Consider the following 22991-nt stretch of genomic DNA (forward strand, 5'->3'; position numbering starts at 1 on the left):
ATCAGCAGAGTGTGTTTGCATTGTGTAAGACATACTGATTTCTGGGGGAAGTCAACCCCCATCACTCCCCTGTTAATAAGAAATTGGGAGGCACACAACAACCCCAGATGGTGCATGTTTGTAGCAGTGAATGAAGGTATTTTAATGGTGTGAGTTAACTTTTACTCTGTGTTTTTAATGACGGACTCACTGCCTGAGACATTTTAATTGTCAACCAGATTCCCCACAAGGTTTTAAACTATTTTATATTAAATGAAAATCTTTATAAATTTGTATGGATGATACTATTCATCTCTTTAACTACAGAGGCCATAAAAATAGTTCATGATGAACCATATACCACCAATACAGAAAACGAATACATAATATAAGCCCTAAAGTTTAATAACACTAAGACTGCATTTCACCAAATGATTCCCCCTTTCATCTGTGTGAAGCCACATGCAAATGAGGAGACTCATTTGTAGATACTAGCAGGTATACTTTCCTGAAATTCAGAGTGAAAATAACCACAATGTTCGTGTGATAATATTTAAAACATATTGACAGAATATTCTTGAAGAACAGGCAAATCATTTACAGAAGTTTCTTTTCGTTGAATACGTGAAATGTAAGATTACTTTGAGAATGCTCATTAAAGAAAGTCAATCTTTTGCCAAGAAGCTTTATAACTAAAATTCTCATCTCTCATTTGGTAGAATGTTTTGCTTTGTTTTGTTTGGTTGATTGCTTGTTTTGCACATGAGGACTAGCGGGAAACAGTGGAATATTTTTAGAGACTTTACCAGAAATTTTGAAAATAAAACACCTCAAGATGCATTAAGAATCACTAATTGTGGATTTTACGGAAGGTGAAGTCATTCCAAGACCCAGTCTATTGCTTAATATAGTAGGTTGACCTTGAGTTAGTCAATGACTTCCTTGGACCTGTCTTTCCTCCTTAGCCTTGTCCAAGCAGAATCATGTGGAGTGATAATATTTTCCTGGTCATGTCCAAATCCTACTGAATCGGGCCCAGAGAGTGTCATTTCAATTGACAATTCTCCCAGGTGATTCTTCTGCTTATCAAGCAGGAGAACCATGGGAACAGGTCACCTCCAAGGCCCTATGACTTTAATGGTCCATGCTTTGAAATGCATGTCCAATCTGCACCCAAACCTTGACAAGTTTACATTCGTTCATCTCCACCATTTTATTTCCTTATAGCTTTCTGTATCAGTCTCCATTTCAGAACTACAAGTCTGCCATCAATTTAGTCACTATTAATTGTGCACAGAAGGGCCTTACCCATCCTTGTCATTTATATTGATACATGACTGTTAGCAAAAGGGTGGTGATTCAGACTGCCCATAGGAGAAAGTCCCATAATCTGCTGCTGTATTATGTTCTAGGAAACCTAATGAGGCAGCCACATGGGATTGCTATGAATGGAAAATCTAGGTAATTGAGGAATGCTAGAGGAGACAGTGAAAGGGTCTATGCTGTTGTTGTTGTTGTTGTTGTTGTTGTTATTGTTAGATGCCATCAAGTCCATTCTGACACATACCAACCTTATTCACAACAGAATGAAACAGGACTCGGTCCTGCACCCTCCTCACAAGTGTTGCTATGCCTGAGCCCAAGCGCACTGTTGCAGCCACATGATGTCCATCTGTCCCTTCCAGAACCTTCCTCTTTTTCACTGCCCATCTACTTTCCCAAGCATGGCGTCCTTCTTCAGAGATGGGTCTCTCCTGACAACTTGTCAAACAGGGTCAGTCAACAACAAAGAAATAAAAGAACCATACACCAAAAATGTCTTCAATTTATATCAAAGAAATCATACCTATGTAAAATGTTAGAGGTTGCTAAACACAAATCTCATGGTGGTATGTCTAATAGGACTTTATTTTGTAAGAGCGTATCAAAAAGTAAATATAGAGAGATGTATATATGTATAATGTATTTATGCATGCATTGATTTTTTAATATATAGCAAATAAGTATGGGGGAAAAGGAAGTAATTCATTTTCTGAAAAGCTAAGAATCACACACCCCTCATTTGGGTACATCAAAGAGAAAGGAAGACAAGAGAAAGGTAATGGGTTTCTTATATCACTTATGTATTTGTAAAAAGATAATAAGTTATAAATTATCAAGGGGACACAAGGGAGGGAGGGGGAAAATGAGGAGCTGATACCAAGGGCTCAAGTAGAAAGCAAATGTTTTTAGAATGACAATGGCAACAAATGTACAAATGTACTTGACACAATGGATGGATTGTGATAAGAGTTGTAGGAGCCCCCAATAAGATGATTTAAAAAAACAAACAAACAAACAGAACAAAACTCTCTGCCCTCAGGTGAACTCTCATCCATGATGTCTCACTGTGTGTAAGACATGCAGGCTGGACAAGTGTGGAAGGGAAACTTGGAGTATCCCTTGAATATATGTACAGGTATATTTTATATGTGTATTTACTTTTGCGGCAAAAATATCTAAGCGTGTGGTAGAACATACAGGGGACAAAGTTAACAAAATGTCTTATCCATAACCCCAAACCTTGAGGGAACACGTTGCTAGGCTTAGGGAATCAGGACCATAGTTTTGAGGGATACAAAGATCAATTGGCATAACAAAGTCCCCAAAGATAATGTACCCTGTATCCTGATTTGGTGAGTAGTGAGTGGGGTCTTGAAAGTTTGTGAGGCGTCATCGAAAGTGAAACTACTGGTTTCTCCCTCTCTGAAGGAGAGAGGTGTGACAAAAATAGAAAGACAGAGGAAATAATCAGTCCAATGGGCAAGTGGACCACACAAGCATCCATCTCCACAACCATGAGACCAGAAGAAATACATGGTACCTGGCCACCACTACTGAGTGCAGTGCTCAGAAAAGGGCCCCAGAAGAAGGTCTTGGGCAGCATGAGGGGAAAAAAATGTGAAACAGAGTTCAAAAGAATTAAAAATAAAAAGCAAAATAGGTTAGCTGGTAAAAGAACAGACTGGTAGAACCCACAAAACGGTGGCCTTTAGCCTTCAGGTCTGGAACTGAACTTACTTCTGCATTAGAGTCATCAGCCTTTGAAGATCAAAAGGACAGTGTCTTCCCCAAGGACCAAGTGCAGAGGGTTAGGAAAGGAGGAATGGCGGCCGTGATGGTATCAGTGAGGGTTGAATCCGAAACGATATGCATGCTTGAATATAAGACTAAGATCTGTTCTATAAGCATTTACCTAACTCACAATCAAAAGAATTTTTAAGTTGTGCTCTTAGAGTTCTCACATGGCTGATTTTCAAAAATTAGATTGCCAGGGCTTTCCTATAAGACACCTCTAAGTGAATTTGAACCCCCAAATTTCCAGTTAGCAGCATACAACCATTTGTGCCACCCAAGACTATTCTGATGTAATTAGGTATTTACTGATTTAACCTAGAAGCCCTGGGAATTCTCCACACAGAAGGGTCTTTGTCTCAGTGCTTCGGCTGGCATTGGACTGGCACTGCCAGGAATGAATGGTCCAATTGCATCACTGCTGCTGTGACTCTGGTTCTCATTACAATCATCTACAAAATAAAGAGTGAGAGCTATATTTTTAAGATATCTCTATGATTGCTTTTGCTGTCTGCAAATGGTGCCTCTGTGGAAATCTAGGTTTACATGTTATGTTTCTCCTTTCCCTCTCTTTAGAGGGAAAAATATGCTTGGTCAAAGGGAAGGGTTGCCCTTCACTCCTCCCTGGAGGAGGGGACTTTGCTAACACCATAAACCTTGCAGAAGACAAAATCCTTTTCTGCACAGTGGAGGGTAGAAATGGAGGGGGAACTAAAGAAGAGCTTTTCTCTAAGACTCTTTTTTAAAAAAGACAAAAGAAAGAAAGCAAAATAATACTAAGCATCTGCAGTGTGGGAAGGAATCTTTTCTACCAAGCAGGTGTGTGACAGTTAAATGCAGCCTGCAGGGAAAGGGAAAGGACTGTCCCAGAGAAGGTGGCAGTCTCACACACACACACACACACACACCCTGCCAAGATGTGGGCAATAACCCCATCTGTTAGGGAGATGATGGAATGTGAGGCAAAGAAAATGAGTTCATGAACTTGAGATGTTAAAAAATAGAGAGAGAGGGTTCATTCAATATCTCAGTACTGCCTAAAGCCTTCTTTTAGCCAAGCTTAATTTCCTTTGTCAAGTACAATTTGCAGATCTCATAGGATATCAACTGGGGGTGCACGCAGTGCTCCTAGTACATTTTGTACTGTACTGTCCGTCCACCACTCAGCAGGGCGAACATATGAAGTAATTTACCTAACGGCTTGGATTCCTTTCTGTAATATTGGAATTGTTCGGGTCTGAGCAAGCCTGCAAAAGGCATCATCAGTCAGTCTTGTTCTCAATGGAAAACAAGGCTCTTTCTGCACTAGGACTAAGCACCCAGAACTCAAGCTCATAGATTTTAGCCTGTCAGTGTGACCTTGGAGAGACTAACTTCACCTTGTGTGTCTTTACTCTGCAGTTCCCAAAACAGAACTTAGAGACGGGAAACGACTTGCCCAAGGACATATCCTTGATTACTAGCAGGATGCAGAGGATGTAAACCCAGCCCAAACTGCTAAAGCAAAGACTTGGTGATCCAAATTCATAGATTGGATTAATTTCAGAAGTAACGGATATATAATCTCAGAGAAATTTTACCAGAATTCGATTCTTTCCTCCTGAGCTCTTGACCTTCAAAGCTAGCTCCACTCTCAGGAAGCTTTTCACATTACTGTAAAAGACGCTTGCCACCAGCAACAGACTTTATTGTCTTTGGTTGATGTCTAGTGGGAAGAAGCATCTGCCATGACAAGTCAATTACCAGTAGCAAAAAAAAAGCATATAGTTCTTTAATAGTTCCTCCCCTTACTATTATGGCTTTTATTTATTTTACCTCATTAATCATGTTAGACTTGTGCATGTTCATTGGTGTAATTAAGATAATTCAATACATGAAAGCCAAGATAGATATCCCTTCAGAAACAGTAACAGGAGTAACGGATCCCTGAGGGAATGGGAACTGAGGTGGGGACTGTGCGGGGGGAGGGGAGGAAGAGAGAGCAGCTGGTAGCACTAATGACCACATAACCCCACTCAAGGGGAGAAAACAACAGAATTGTATTAAATGAATATGTTGGACGGTGGGAGATGTGGCAAAAATAAGGGTTCCTAGGAGGGGAGAGGGAAGGAGATAAAGGGGAGCGAATATCAAAGAGTTCAAGAAAGAAAATATTTTGAAACTAACTGTCGTTGCAATTGTACAATACTGCTTGGTGTGATTGAACTTTGGAATGTTATGATATCTGTAATAAGTGCGAAAAAATAACTGATGCAAGGTTTTGTAGGGGATGTAAGGGGGGTGCAGATGGGGGGGTCGAGGGATTTGGGGAGTAAACAATGAAAGTGGGAGGAGGGTGAACACTGGAACTGAAGGTGATTACAATTCATTTTAAAGGCAATTTAATCACGGGAGGGGGGAAATAAAAGGATCTGAAATTGATTGTGGTAATGATAATACAGTTCTTCTTGATATGATTGAATTATTTAATAGCATGAAATATGGATTAAGTGCCAATAAGACTGATGAAAAATTTGCAGGTAGAGTCTGACTGGACCATGTGCCTAGCTCAAAGTGACATTCCCCAGTTAGCCCAGGTATTGAACACGGAGAAAACAGCCACCACCAACACAGGTTCTCGAATCAGTTCCAGGCAGGGTGACCTCCTACATTGTTGTTGTTGTTGTTAGGTGTCCTCAAGTTGGCTCCAATTCATAGTGACTCTTTGTACAACAGAAGGAAACATCGCCCATCCCTGTGATTGCTGTGCTGTTCCTCACAAGCATTCCTTTGCTCAGAGTTAGTGATGTAACCATGGTGTTGATCCATCTTGACAGAGGTGTTCCTCCTTTAACGGCCTGCCTGCTCTTCCAAGTATGATGTCCTCCTCCAGGGATTGTTCTCTCCTGACAATCTGTCCAAAATCTGTGAGACGAGGTGTTGCCATCCTTGCCTCTGAAGAATATTCTGGCTATGCTTCTCAAGACAGAGTAGTTCTGGGTTTTTTTTTGCAGTCCAGGGTGCTTCCAATATTATTCACCAGTACCAAAATTCAAATGTATCAATTCTTCTGTCTGCAGTCTTACATATCCAACTTTTCCAGGCATACGAGGCAACTGAAAATGCCGTGGGTGCTTTTAGGCACACCTTAGCCACCAAAGTAACATCTTTGCTTTTCAATACTTCAAAGAGTATGCAGCAGATTTACCCTAGGCAATGCCATTGGATCTCTTGACTGCTGCTGCAACTATGAACATTGATTAGACCAAATCCTTGACAACTTTAATGTTTTCTCCATTTATCATGATGCTACCTATTGGTTCTGTTTTGAAGTATTGGGGTTTTTTTCCATTGACTCGCGGTCCACACTGAAGGCTGCAATCCTTGACCTTCATCAGTAAGGCCTTCAAGACCATCTCGCTTTCAGCAAGCAGGGTTGAGCCATGTGCATCTTACACGCTGTTATTTAATAAACTTTCCTTCAGTCCTGATGCCACATTTTCTTCATATAATCAAGCTCTTCTGATTATTTGCTCAGCATTGAATAAGTATGGTAATAGGATGACTTCCTGTGGGTCAAAGTGAAACTGTTGCATAGAGTTTTTGTTGACCAATTTTTTTGGAAGTAGACCAAGAAGAAACACAGAGTCTCAAGGAACCAGAAGATGGGACTATCAACAGGTGCCTGCAAGTTTGGCACATCCTGAAGTAGAACTCAAGTCTTCGGGTTGCTGGTTCCTAACTCAATCTTTTTTATTTTCATTCTGTATGTGACTATAGTTATAGCAACTTACATAAACGTGAATGACATAATGTTTCCAGGGACTTAAAATCAACATTTGGTGTAACCTAGGAAACACATCATTTACGTTCTGTTAAGGTCATATGGTAAAGCTATAGAGGACATTGTCAAGTTATCCATTTTCTGTTAGCAACTCCCTCTTATATCCCATCAGCCTAAAACTATCATGTGATCAGCCATTTGAAAATGAAGTTGTGGGTTTTTTTCCCCCATTATATCACTAACCAAAACTTTGGGTCAAATTAGTAAGGAAATAGCAATCAATGATATTGAATAGGAAACCTGGAGGCTCTACTATTTCTGTTTTTAATGTTTTTCTCTGAACCATAGTGAGCATCCAAAATTCCTTCTGAGTGGGAGTGATTGCTAAACAACAGTATCCATCCACTTGAGTTTTAGTTGGTCACATGGCCACCCACTAAAACCTATATTTCCGGTTTGCCTTGCAAGTCTCTCATCATATAACTAATGGATGTCCACAGAAGTGGTACATGCCACGCCCCTGTCTAGAGCTCCACAGTAATCAATGCACATGTACCCTACCACCACTTTTCAATTCCTGCTGGCTGTTGTGTGGTTCTGTTGAGTCAGTCCCAAAGCATCTCAACCCTACGCCCAACAGAATGCCATACTGCCCAGTCCTGTGCAATTCTCACATTGTTCCTGGGTCTGAGCCATTGTTGCAGCCACTCTGTCAATCATCTCCTTGAAAGTCTTCCTCCTTTTTTCTGGCCCTCCACTTTTCCAAGCATGATGCCCTTCTCCGAGGACTGGTCTATCCTGACAATATGCAGGGGTACCCCCCAAAATAACCCAGCTCCCCCCCAAGTTATGTATTCAATTTTTTTTACAACACCATCTTATCACATTTGAAGTATTCTCCATTACACTCAATACATCTGTCAAATCTGCAATTCCATTCTTGGAAACATTTTTCAAGCTCATCTGTTTGGATGGCTGACAGCACTTCCCCGTTTTTCATCTTAACCTGTTCTATGTCGTCAAATTGCTGTCATTTCATGCCCCTTTCATTTGCAGAAACAAAAAGAAGTCATGTGAAGTAAGGTCAGGTGAGCCAGATGCCTGGGTCAAGAGAGGCATGATGTTTTTGCCAAAAACTGGTGCATTGAAATGGCTATGAGAGCCGATGCATTGTTGTGGTGGCAAAACCAGTACCCAGTCTGCCACAAATCAGGTCGTTTTACTGTTAGGCTAACTTTTCAGAACCTCTAAAGAGAAAGCTTGATGAACAGTCTGACCTGATGGAACGAACACCAAATTCAGTCTCCCCCTTACATCAAAAAAAACAAATGGGCATCGGTTTTTTGGGGGGCACCCCCTCATATATCAAAAGTATATCAGATGACATCTCGCTATTCATGCCTCTAAGAAGGAATCTGGCTGGACTTCTTCCAAGACAGATAATGGGTTGTCCCTTTAGCAGTCCATGGTAATGTTAATATTCTCCTGGAGCACCACAATTGAAACACATCAATTCTTCTTAAGGCTTCCAGCTTTTACATGCATATGAAGCCATTGAAAACTCCGTGGTTGGGTCCATACACAAAGTCACATCCTTGCTCTGCAATGCTCTAAGGAGGACTTGTGCAGCAGATTTCCCATTGGCCAGCAGAGAGGAAAAAGAGAGGAGTTTCCACTTTGGTCTGTGGGGAAAGCTGGCTACCTAAGGAACTGCTTACTCCAACCAAAACATAAGATTATCATTTAATTTGTATTTTATTGCTGGTGACACTCGCTATTTTGTCCATTGCTCCTCATGGCAAACACCCTTAAGAATAGTATAACTGCTTCAGAAAGCTTTCAAGACTGGGACCTTTCATGTGCAAATTGCCAGACCTGATTTTCAAAGCACCTCTGTGTGAGTTCAAACTCATTTACACCACCCAAGGATACCTGTGTCTTGATAAAGCCACTATACTATTGGGTCTCTTTACTATAATAGCTTGACATGTATCCTTAGACGTAATCTCCGCACCACTCTCTCCTTCCTGATCTCCCTTCTACCTTTATTCGTCATATTCTACTCCTTATTTATGACTAAGGGGCTCTGGTGGCATAGTGAGTACACATTGGGATACTAACCACAAAGTCAATGGTTCAAATCCACCAGCTCCTCAGGAGATATGTGAGACTCTGCTCCCATAAATATTTATGGCCTAGAAAATGCAAAACAACAATTTTACTCTGTCTGGTGGGGTCACTGTAAGTTGGAATTAACTCAATGGCAGGGACTTTTGGTGGAATTAAATTTAAAGAATTGTTACTGGAGTCTCGGGAAATTGGTGCATTTCATTGGCCTGTAGATTTTGATTTGCTCCTTCCCAAGCCTTCTTCGGGATGTGGTAGGTTTCTTTCGAGGTCATAGGAACCAGTTGTCTTTTCCTTTAAATTCCATATGGGAATCTGGCCTCGCACTGCAAAATAAAATGGACACGTTTACCAAAAAGAAAAGTGTGTAGGATGGTCACTTTACCTTTACCCAAACTCATAACCGTCATTGAAAAACTTAAGCTCCTATGTTGACTGTCAGTCTCCCACGCTGCACATGGTGGGTATAGCGCCCCGGCTCTCAGGGCCTTCCTTGCGGAGCCGGTCGCCATTTCGGATTTCCTCTCACTCCGCTGCAGTACATGGTAACTTTGAAACCATAAGAGTTAGCATACCCTGTGAACTATCTTTGCCAGTCCTGCTTCACATAACAGGAGTTTCCATGAGTCCAGGTCAAAAAGAACTGTGACTCAGGCCTCAACACAGAAATGAACAAAGACTCATAGGAACCTGAAATTCAAGGATTGTTTAAAAATCCTCAATCCAAGGACTGTGATGCCACTCTTCAGCCATCATGAATCCATCTTGTCTTTCACATTGAATTATCAGGGTGATGTAATGTGACAGAGAGAGATGCATCAAAAAGGTATAAATCCATTGCTAACAAAAACAAAACATGGCTTGGGTCAGCACAAACATGGGTGTCTTTAACAGGAAAGATGGAGAGGCGGGGACTGAAATGAGACAACTTGGCAGAGAGTCACGGAACGCTTGAGCTGGGATATTGGTGGAAGAGAAGGCAGGCAAATAGTTGTCTCAGCAGGTTGAGAGATTCCTGCCTGGACAGTTGGCTTTCTCTGAATCTGTCTTAAAAGTAAGATGGATTAAAATGTGTCTAATATATATGATCTACTTCTATAAGAAAATATTAACAATACAATATCTGGACATGTACATATGTGCGGCAGTATATTGGTGATCTTTACATTAGGGAGAAAAGGGAGCTAACTACCCTTCCTGAAGGAACTGGGAGAAGGCTTTTCACTAAATGTTAAAGCAACGATATTACATTATTGGAGCCCTCAGATGTTAAGTGGCTTTCACATTTCCCTTCCATGTAGTCCCATCCACTGGGCAAATAATTATGTCTCAGTCACTGTCCATTATTAGTGAGACTTGCACATTCTCACTTCTTCGTGTATGTTGTTGAATAAATAATTCACATCTGAAATGAACACTGGCTGCCATCGAGTCAATTCTGGTGCATCATGACCCTCTATTGGGTTTCTGAAGCTGCAAATCTCTAGAGAGGAGGTAGGCTTGCCTTTCTCCTGCAGAGGGATTGGTGGTTTGCAACCACTGATCTTCTGGTGAGCAGTTCATGCCTACCTGACAGGGTCACATGCCATGAAAACTACAAAATCCTTTAGGGATCATGAAAATTTTAAAGAAAACTATTTGCCATTTGGAATTTATCACTCATGAGGAGATACAGATGCTTTATTTCTAGAGATTTTATCAAACCTGGTAAAAATGAAAATACAATTTGCGTTGGATATTGAAACCAGTTGAGCCTAACATTTATAAACTCAAGTGAAAAATTACTGTCACTTCTTTGCAGAGTCAAACCATATTCATCCAATGGGTGTCTTTCTCTACTGCATAGCTAAACATCTGTACTGCCCCACTCCATATGCATGGGCCTTCATACGTTTCTAACCTGCAAAGTTTTTCTTCATAATTTGTTGATTGACCCATTCACTCAACAATCACTGTGCACTTACTTTTAGAAGATGCCCAGGTCAATGCAAACAGCAGTCAGGCAAAATTTCACCTCTGAACAGCTTTCAGTCAAGCAGAAAAGGTGATAAGGCCTCTCGAGTCATTCTGACCATCTCATTCCAAATCGCCAACCATTAGGAAGGGTGATCTCACTTTCACTTCACAGCACAGACCACAGGCTTGACTCTATTCTGACTTTGCATTCAATTCTTACTGGAAATGGTAGTTTCCCGGCCAGATTTTTCTTTCCTGAAGCACGTCCTGACTTAGAGAATTCCCATCCGGATAAACATGATGAGTCTCAAGAGAATGTTTCTGGAAGGCCCATCTCAATTACATTCCAAACGCTGCATATAATATCAACTTTCTGCTGTATATAACTTGCCATTTGTCTCTTCAAGTCAAATATCCTACATTCTTTGATCTTGTTAATTCCTAAATTATATCTCTTACAAATAATAGCTCCAGCGTTGCAATGACTTTATTAATACTTATTTTCTAAATAGTATAATGTAAACCTGCAGGTAAATTACAATTTGGATAGTTTGTTTGGGGAAAATAAACCTGTGGAGACAAGGGTAGAAAAAGGAATCTTATTTTGAGTTCAACTCCAGTGTTTGAATCTGTTGCTCACAGAAAAGGGGGCTTCAAACATGTTTAATAGGCTCTTTGCATAATTGAAAGTGCTCTGGTGACATAGTAATTGTGCATGGGCTGCTAGCTGAAAAGTCAGTAGTTCAAAACTACCAGCTACTCAATAGGAGAAAGATGAGGCTTTCTACTCCCATAAATAATTTCAGTCTCAGAAACCCACAGGTGCTATTCTACTCTGACTTACATGGTAGCGATAAGACAGTATAAGCATATACTCTGACTTATAGATTGCTATTAGAGAGAACAAGAGACATCATTGATGATGTCAAATAGATCTTGGCTAAAAGCAGAAAATACAGGAAAGATATTTCCTTGTGTTGCAATGACTATGAAAAGGTAGTGGGTGTTAACAAACCCAGGAACAAGGGAACAACAAGTGTTCCAAAATAGATGGTTAGGAGGATGTATGGGGCTTGGTAGTGCTTCATTAAGGGCAATGTAACTGAGAGGAATTACTGAAACCCAAATGAAGGCTGAACATGATAGTAGAACAAGGGGAAAGTAAAAGGAAATAGAGGAAAGAACTAAGATGAAAAGGGCATTTATAAAGGTCTAATAAAGGCATGTACATATGTAAATATATTTTATCAAATGATGGGGAGAAAAATAATAATAATAAAAAAATTATGGGGAGATAGATCTACGTGCATATATTTATAGGTTTAGTATTAAGGTAGCATATGGTCATTAGGCCTCCACTCAAGCACTCCCTCAATGCAAGAATGCTTTGTTCTATTAAATTGGCATTCTATGATGCTCACCCTCCCAACACAACCGCTGAAGACAAAGCGGGTGCATAAGTAAATGTGGTGAAGAAAGTTGATGGTGCTATCAAAAGATATAGTGCCTGGAGTCTTAAATGCTTGAAGATAAACAAGTGGCCATCTACCTGAGAAGCAACAAAGCCCACATGGAAGAAGCACGCCAGTCTATGTGATCATGAGTTGTCAGTGGGATCAGGCATCAGGCATCAAAGAACAAAAAATCATATCATTGTGAATGAGGGGGAGTGAGGCAACTGGACATTTGTAGGCAACTTGACATTCCCTTACAGAAGGAGGAGATGAGCCTGTCAAGGTGCAGTATAGTACCAACGAAACATACAACTTTCCGCTAGTTCTTTAATGCTTCCTTCCCCCCTCCCCCACTATCATGATCCCAATTCTACCTTACAAATCCGGCTAGACCAGAGGATGTACAATGGTACAGATAAGAACTGGAAATACAGGGAATTCAGGACAGATAAAGCCCTCAGGACACCAATCATGAGAGTAGGGATATGAGGAGGGGAAGGGGAAGGAAGGGTAGAAAGGGAGAAATCAATCACAGTGATCTACATATAACCCCTTCCCTGGGGGGGAGGGGGGTGACAGAAAAGTAGGTGAAGGAAGACATCAGGTAGTGAAGGACATGGAAAAATTAATAATTTAAAAATTATCAAGGGTGAGGGAGGGAGGGAGGGTGGGTTGGGGAGGGAGGGGGAAAATGAGAAGCTGATACCAAGGGCTCAAGTAGAAAGAAAATGTTTTGAGAAAGCTAATGGCAACAAATGTGCTTGACACAATGGATGGTTGGATGGATTGTGACAAGAGTTGAATCAGCCCCCAGTTAAAAAAAATTAATTGAAAGAAAAGGTTCTTAACAGTGTGGACCATAAGAAACTGTGGCTAAACTTGAGAAGAGTGGGAATTCCAAAACACTTCATTGTGCTAATGAAGAACTTGTATCTGGATCAAGAGGCAGTTATGTGAACAGAACAGGAGCATACTACGTGGTTTCACATCAGGAAAGGTGTGTGTCAGGGTTGTCGTTTCGTGATCATAATACTTGTTCGATTTTATGCTGAGCAAATCATCAAAGAAACTAGATAGTAAAGAAGAATGTGGCGATTATATTAGAGAAAGGCTTATTAACAGAGATATGCAGATAACACAACCTTGCTTGCTGACAGTGAGGAGGAATTGAAGCCTTTACTGATGAAGATCAAGGACTGCAGCTTTCAGTGTGCATGACAACTGAATGGAAAGAAAATAAAAATCTTCACAAATGGACGAATAGGTAACATGATAAACAGAGAAAAGGTTGAAGCTGTCAAGGATTTTGTCCTACTTGGATCCACAATCAATGCTCAGCAGTCCAGAGATCAAAAGACATATTGCATTAAGTAAAACTGTTGAACAAGACCACTTTAGAGTGTTGAAGAGCAAGGATCTTACTTTGAGGACTAACGTGCACTTGACCCAAGAATACCTATGGTATTCTTCATTGCCTTATATGGGTGTAAAGGTTAGACCTTGAGTATGGAAAACTGAAGAAAAATCAATGCATTTGTATTGTGATTCTAGAGAAGAATATTGAAATTACCATGGCCTACTAAAAGGACAAATCAATCTGGGTTGGAAGAAGTAAGGCCAGAGTGCTCCTTAGAAACAAGGATGGCAAGACTTCAACTTGCTTTGGACATATTGTCAGGAGAGACAGTCCCTGAAGAAGGGCATCATGCTTGGTACATTTGGAGGGGCAGTGAAGAAGGGGTAGTTCCTCCATGAGGCGAACTGGTAGGATGGCACAGGACCCTGCAGTGTTTTGTCCTGTTGTGCATAGAGACACTGTGGATCAGAGCCAACTTGATAGCACCTAACAAAATGAGTCGTATTGATTCAATGGCAGTGAATGTGGTTTTGGGTTTTGTGTAAGGGATCTTGTGAAGCATACATGAAACAAAGGTGGTTTTGGAAAGGACAAACTCCTTATTTTTTTGTGGAACACAATACCATGGAGATGCCTGAGAGAGAAAGCCGTCTGGCATCCTGTTGGCTAGATATCCTGGTACCCCAGGGAGGGAGTCATGATAATCTGGGGGCATTTGAAGTTTAGAGATTACCCAGTAGTTGCAGTGCCAAATTTGGGTACCAAGCCAACAGCCATGCCTCCAATTTCTACTGGCCATCAGAGCTCAAATTTTGCCCAATGACAATATACCTTATTCCAGAAGAGGAGACACATTTAGCTTAACTCAGCCCTAGTGACATAACAATACTTTTTTATTGTTATACAAGTGAATAGGAGACCTAGTTCTATTCAGTCTAAGGAAAGGTCTAGTAGAAATTTCTAGGAATTATACTTCTTTTCAGTTAAAAGAGCAACGTATAGCTGATGCTTCCAGCCCCTTCCTTCCTACATTTGAAAATTTTTCAATGAAAGAGGGCGGGGGGGGGGGGAGGATAAAGGAAGGGGGTAGAGGCTTGAGAAGACAGAAGGCATACCAGAAATTGATGTGAAGCTGGATGCCAAGAACCCTAACTTGATCACAGTGGTCAGGTGCCTTGCCCTCTCTGTTGTAAACTGTGATTGGTAAACTGTATCCATTAACCTCTGCCCTTTGCCTGCCTGGTACATGCTGAGGATAATGAGAGGGTGTGAGCGGGGTCCTTCGTTCTACCTCTACTAATACATGCTACAAATGGAAAGCATTATGTTCTTGTTATCCCTTATTGTAGAAGGGGTTCTCATTAACAACTGGAAGCTATATCTTGCTATGGTCATAAAGCAATAAATGATACAGAAATGAGCCATAAATTAATTCTAATTGCACTATCCCATCAGAATGAGGGACTGCTCCAAATTAACAGGCTACAAATTTAAAGCAGATACAAGGATATCATTTTCTATGCAATACTTAATTAGCTTCCAGAAATTGCTACCATGGGGCCTTACACCGATGCCCTGGACACAACTCCTGAAGAGCCTCTGTGGTCACAGTGAATCGTCTAAGATGCAAGGCTGACCCCCCTCCTGGATTTCACAGCCCATCCTAATTGCTCACGGCCTATGATCACTAAAGCTGCCCCATAGCAGCACACTGCACATAGCTGCTCCTTTACAGCTACAGCCGTGCTCCTGCTATAGCCCCTTCAGTGCCTCTCCATGGTCTTCTCAATGATCTGCCTGAGACAGTGGTGGCACTTTCATATAAAGTGTAGAACAATATTGAGACCAATCATAAAATCTAGCTGCCAATGAAAGATGAATAATCTTGATGGGGGACTCTATAGCCCGCGGTTCAATAACTGCTTAGGGTGTCATTGTGTTCAATATTAGCATTTAACCTGGAGCAGAATGAAGAAAGTGTAGCATTCATATGAGACCTTACAGTTTGCAGCACAGCCAATCATCCGGGTCAATGACAAAAGAGTGAACTTGACTCCCCCCACCCTCCCTGCCTCAGCTGCCTGGCCTTTAGAAATGACTTTAGTAAACTTGTCATTGGGTTCTCCTTTAGGATACAAGATGTTCAGTGTCTAACCCTCCTTATTTCTTTGGACTCTGGACATTGTTGTTTGGAAGATATAATTATATTCATTAGAATATACAAGATTTAAAACCAGCTGGAAAAGTCTCTCCTTCAAGATATTTTTTTAAAAACTCTAATTATATCACAGAAGAGAAAACATGGTAATTAAAATGACCATTATGTACCAGGCTCCCTATAATTACTGTTACTCATTTTGGCAACTGAGAGTTTGAGGATTTGGATTTTATTTTCCAAACCGTAAGTGTGAGAAAAGTTATTTATTTACTTTACTGTTGATCATTGGGAATTGCTTTTCACCCTTTCTTCAGATTTCCCTGGAGGCCTGTATGTTTCCTCTTTATCCACATCGACTTTTACAAGATGGCTTTCCTGCCTGTTCTTCTCTGGCCTTGATGACAAATACTCTTCCTACTCCATGCCCATCGCGGGCTTACTGCAGAGCTTGTTCCAGCTACTCATATGTGCCAAGTACTTTTTAGAATATATTTTTCATCTAAAGCAGGAGAATGTTAATTCTAGAGATTGACTTAAATCCATCCGAATAAATTTTAATTAATTCTTCAAAAAAAACTGCCATGATTATTTACTAATCATTGCTAAATCTATACATAAACTGCTGGATTTCATATAATCATCACTCTATCTAAGAATGCCATACTCAGGACTACAGAATATAACAAAAACTGGGATTTTAGAAGAAAATAGTACAGGTATATGAGATTTTTAACAAAAGATCATAATGAGCATCTGATAGTTTGCACATATATTTTTAAAGGTTAAAAATCAGCCTGAAATGAATACTATCTTGCTTCACATATTAATATAGCCAGTTACAAAAAATTGACCTTGACTCAACTTGAACCCACGAGTGTCAGAACACAACGGTGCTCATTCCGGGCCAAAAAAAATAAATTACACTGTTATAAAAAATGGAAAGGAGAAAATTCTGGCAAAGTTGTGGAAATGTGGCAGCACTGTTCCACTACTGATATAATTGTAAATTGGTTCAGCCACTATGGAAAATTCTATAGCATTTCCTAAGGGACTAGAAATAAAATTCCCCCATGATCCAGAAATCCCACTCCTATGCACACACTCGAGCCCTAATAAGAGTGACCCAAGCAGACCCCTGCATCCCTATGTTCACTGGAGCATTAGTCCATTCTGACTCATCACAACTCTGTAAGACAGGGTCAAATGCTCCTGTGGATTGCCCAAACTAACTACTCTGGAGTAAAAGGCCTTTTCTTTCTCACCAGTAGCTGATGGTTTCAAGTTGCAGCCCGAAGCATAACTACTATGCCACCAGGGCTCCTGTGCCGCACTATTCACAATAGCAAAAATATTGAAACAACCTAGGTACACATGAAGAGATGAATAGATAAAGAGATTTTGGTACATCCACATAATGGGATGTTATGTATCCAAAAGGAATAATGATAAGTTTTCAACACATATTATTTATGGATGAACCTGGAGGGCATTATACTGTAATCATGAACCAATTACAAAAAGACAAATAGTGTGTGATCTCACTTTTACAAAAAGACAACAATAGGTATGCATACAGAATGAATGCAACACCCTTTGGTAGTTGCCAGGATGCCAAGAAGGTACAATTCATTTTCTAGACAATATACACTTGTTACTTTCAGTGAAGGAAGGACAGTACTGCATAAGCGAGTCAGTACAACCAAACTTAATGATGACACTAAGCAGTATACAAGAATAAAGGACAATTTCATAAAAGCTATAATATAGATCAACATCTGGTGGAACAATGGGTTAAGCATGAGCTGCTAATCACATGGTGACCAGCTAGCTATTCCATGGGTGAAAGATGAGGCTGTCTGCTTCCATACAAAACCCTAACAAGCTGTTCTACTCTGTCATATATAGTTGCCATGAGTTGGAATCAACTTCATGATAAGCTTGTATTTTTGTGTATGGTGGGGGTAGCGGGGAGTGAGGATTAGTACATATGCTTTTTCAGCAATTCATAAAATCTTAAAAATATATATGTGGCTATATAGATATCTATGAATGTGTATATATGTATAAGAAGGCACATATGAACAGATGAAGGATGGAGAGCAAGAGTCCAGCCATAAACTCATATATATTTGGTGGAGGATATTTATATGTGTGTGTATTTACTTTTAATACAAATATATCTATGAATGTGGCGGAGCATACAGCGAGACAGAGTTATAAACACTTTCTGAGACCAAACCCCTTGAGGGAATGATTGTTTGAGCAGGAGGCTCAGAACCCCCGTCTTAAGGAGCACGAACAGCAATTGGCATGGCATAGTTTGCAAGGACGATAATCTACCTCCTATGCTGGTAAATAGCAACCTGTGTCTTAAAAGTGTGTCAGCAGCCATCTAAGATCCAACAACTGGTCGGTCCCCATCTGCAGGGACAAAAGTAATGCAAATCAAAAGATATGTGAAAATAATTCGTTTAGTGGGCTAATGACCCACACAGAGATTAGACTTCATGTGTCTGAAATCAGAAACATCATAGGATTCTCAGCTTCCAATACCAACTCCTCTGATAAACAGATCACACTAGAATGTCTTGATTGGGAGAAACATGGAAAGGAGTTCAAAATCATCAAAGCTACCAGGCTTACTATTCAGATGAAGACTGGCGGAGGCCCCAAGACTATGACCTTTACTCACCTTTCAGGAAACTCCTTTGGTAAAATCAAATCAAAAGAACATTTACCCAAGGACAATGTCCAGAGGCCAAGGAATGGGAAAAGGACATACAGGGAGGAAGTGGGCTAAGTGATGGGACACTGAGGGGCTTGGCTGTGGATGAGTGGAAATAAAATGGATATGAAATGTTGAATGTAAAACTGATCTCCTCTGTGAACCTTTACCTAATTCACAATAAAAAGTTCTAAAAATAGAAAGATTGTCAAGAGAGATTAATTTTCTTTGAGTATATTTGGGGCAATGTTTGCCATTGTCATTAGGTACTATAAAGCTTGTTCTAACAGCATGTCTGTGTGCAATGGAAACACTGTAACTGTGCAGTCCTGCAACATCCTCACAACCATTCTGTTTGACCTCATCCATCTTGGTGGAAGCGTTCCTTTTTTTGTAAGATCCTTTATTTGAAAGCATAATGTTCTCCTTCAGGGAATGATTCCTTCTGTTAACATGTCCAAAGTAGATGAAACAAAGATCCAACATCCTTTGTTCTAAGGAACATTCGAACGGTAATTCTTCAAAAGCAGATTTGGTGTCTCTTCTGGTAATCTATGGTGTGTTTAATATTCTTTGTCTACACTACATACAATTCAGTAATTCAAATCAGGAGAAACATGGGACTTTCTACTCCCATAAATAGTTATAGTTTCAAAAACTCCCAAGGGCAGTTCTATGCCATCCCATAAGGGCACTATAAGTCAGTATTGACACCATGACAGTCTGTGAAGTTTGGGGGGATTATTAAGAAATCTAATTCAAATGCATCAGTTCCTCTTCAGTCTTCCATATTCACTGCCCACCTTTGTCATGTATATCAAGTAATGAAAAATACCATGGAAGGGGTCAGTTACACCTTAGTCTTCAACATACTATTTTTGCTTTTAAACCCTTGAAGGATTTTGCCCAATGCAGTATATCAATTGGTTTCTGAACTGCTGTTCCAATAGGGGTTCATTGTCAATCCACATCAAATGGAATCCTTGACAAAATTCATTGTTTCTCCGTGTATCATGATATTACTTTCTAGCCCAATTTTGAGGATTTTTAGTTTATGTTGAGGCTGTAATCTTGGATCTTCATCAATTAATGCTGCAAATCTTTGCTCTCAACAATGGTGTGTTATCTGTAGTTCACAGGTTGTTGGTGAGTTTTCTCATGAACAGGATCATGCTATCTTCGTGGAGTCCAACTGCATGGATTATTCGCACAAGGTAAAAATTGAAAACATCTGGAGAAAAGCTATTCACACTATTTGCTTGGCACACAGAGTGAATGAATGCAATGAAGGACTACAACCCTGACACACAGATGTCCTGATTTTGAACTCTTGGTCTGTGTACAGGTTCGGTATAAGTTTTCTGGAATTCACATTCTTCTCCATGTTATCAATAGCTTTTTATGACCCACATAGTTGAATATCCTTTGCACAGTCAGTAAAACACAAGTAAATATCTTCCTGGTATTCTTGGCTTTCAGTCGAGATCGCTCTGAGGTCAGCAATGGTATCACTTGTACCAAATCCTCTTCTGGATCTGTTTTGAACTTCTGGAAGTGTCTATCAATGTACTGCTGCAACTGATTTTGAATTTCCTTTAGAAAAATCTTTACTTGTATTTGAAATAATTGATATCATTTGGTAATTTCCACATTCTGGGATCCCCTCTCATTTGAATGGGCATGATTATGGCTGTCTTTTAGCCAGCTGGCCAACTAGCTGTTTTAAAAATCTCCTGGCATAGATGAATGAGTGCTTACAGTGAGTGCTTCATCAGCTTGTTGAAATATTTCAATTGATATTCCATCAATTCCTGAAGCCTTGTTTTTGGCTAATACTTCAGTGAGGCTTGAACTTCTTTCAGTACCATTGGTTTGGGATCATATGCTACTTTTTGAAGAGGCTGAACATCAAACAATTCTTTTTGGTACAGTAGCACTGTGTATTTCTCCCATCTTCTTTTGAAAATGAGTGCATCATTCCCATTGAATTATTCAATATTGCAACTTAAAGCTCTGGTTTTTTTCCTTCAGCTTGTGAGAAGGAATTTGACCAAATTCAGGTTTTTGTCCATTTTGTTATAATATTTGGTTTTGTCTTCTTGAACAGCCCTTTGAAATTTTCTATTCTTTTGCTTCGTCATTTCTTCCATTTGCTTTAGTTACTCTACTTTAAAAAATAAGTTTCTGAGTGTCTTCTGATATCCACTTTAGCCTTTTCTTTCTTTCCTGAATCACTAAACTCAAAACTCACTGCCATCTACTAAAGTCTGATCCATAGCAACCCTATTGGCCATGGTAGAACTACTTGAGACTTTCTGAAATTATAACTCTTTATGGGAGCAGACAGCTTCATATTGTTCCAGTGGAGCAAATGGTCATTTCAAACCGATGACCTTGCAATTAGCAACCCAATGTGTAACCACGACGCCACCAGGGCTCCTGAATCACTAGACGTTCCAAAGAGAAATTAGCAGCAGCACCTCTCTTCACTCCCTGCTGGATCCTTGATGGCATAGTCAGAAAAGCACTGAATTGCTAACAACAAGGTCAACAGTTCCAACCCGCCAGCTGCTTCATGGGTGAAAGAAGAGGCTATGTGCTCCCATAAAGATTTACAGCGTTGGAATCCCTCTAGAGGGTCATTATGAATTGGAATGACCGTGGGTTTTGATTTTGGGTGTTTTCTTTTAGTAGCACTTCCTTTTTACTTCAGAAAACGTAATCTTGGTGCCATATAGTTCCTTAGCAATGAATAAACCACAGAACACTAGGCTATGTCATTTATGTTAAAATTCTGATAGTCCCAGGACAAAACATTAGATGATCTAGGTGAAAAAATGAATTTACTTACACGCTCTTAAGCCATAGTAGACACCTGCTGCCTCTTAAAACCGTTCCTTGGTATCTGGCAATTTCTGAGTCTATAGCTCATCTTTGCCCCGTGGTTCTAGAAAAGCAGTGGACATCTAGAAGGGAATGTGGGAACTAAAGTCTACGGAGTTTTTGAAAGATAGTCTTCTTTTCATCTCTAAACTTAAGTTCTTAAGAAACTTTGTTTGAATCCAGAAAAAAAAAGAAGAAAATTCATTATTTAAGTGATTATTTAAGTCATAAACTTTGAGAAATGGTTATCAGAGCCAGTTAATGACCTAGCCTCTCAGCTAATGGAGGTTAACACTCTAATAAACCATTTGTTAGCTGCAGCAACTGACTGATTGCAAGAGAATTATGGCTGTTATAACTCTGTTTTATGAGTGACAAAGAGGGAAAGATAGCGTTGGATGGGGACAATGTGTACAAGCACACAAAAACTGTGACGGTAGTGAAAATGATTGCCACCTGTCACCAACAGTCTCCCCTACAGAGCAAGCAAAGGGCTGGGGAGCTGCCGTGATGTAAGGGTATCATACATACAACTATGGGAAAATGTTAGCCTTTGTTTTTTAAAAAATGGTAAATTTTCCCAAAACTAATCCTGCCTAAATCACTCAAATGACCTCAGCAAAAAAAAACAAAAGGGGGGGGGGCCTGAATACATTGGTGAATGTTCTGAGTCACTCAAATACTGAGCATAAAGGGAACCATTGCCCACACCAGAGATCCCTTTCCAAACACAATTAAAATGCTTCTCAGAAATGTGTGTTTTGAGAGATGAAAATTGGAGTCATGTGTCCCTAACAATTAGTGAGGCTGTTCTAAAATTAAGAACATTTTTTTAAAAGATGGAGAGTGGGTTTTTAAATTTCTAAATCAGGACATCAAGAATATATTGCTTCAGTTAGGATTATATTTAATGACTATTTTTTTAAAGTGCAAATAACTGGAATAGAATTTTATTTCGCTTTTATCTAAAATAATGTAGAGCTAGGTAGTCAATGATAGTGGATGATTTGAGTCACATAATGTCATCAAAAGTCTAGATTCCTTCCTGGACCCCAGTAGACTGGCCTTTCAGGACAGCTCCCGAAGCACTCCACTCTGTGCGTTTGGTGTTCTCAGAGCGAGGTAAAAGGAAGGAGACTGAAAGTCCTAACCCTCTGTGCAGTGAAAAATTCATTTTACTCAAAGGAACCTGATCCTTGCCCTTAGTTACTAGGAGCTGGTCTGTAGGCCTGCGGTCTAGAATGTTCTAGACCAGTGCTTTTGTTTACAAATCCTTGGCCATTAGTCTTCTGATAATGTAATTTATGAGGCTTTGAACACATGGTTTAAGTTCTAACCCCAATTACCCTGCCCCTCCATGACTCTGCACTGTGAACACCAGACACTCTGTGCTTCCAACCCTCTTGGATTCCTCTCCATGCACCTCTTCCCTTTGTGCTTGTTCTGAGAGGGTCAGAGAGTCGATGGCATTTCAT

This window comes from Tenrec ecaudatus, chromosome 14 (genome assembly GCF_050624435.1).
Source record: "Tenrec ecaudatus isolate mTenEca1 chromosome 14, mTenEca1.hap1, whole genome shotgun sequence".
NCBI lineage: Eukaryota > Metazoa > Chordata > Mammalia > Afrosoricida > Tenrecidae > Tenrec > Tenrec ecaudatus.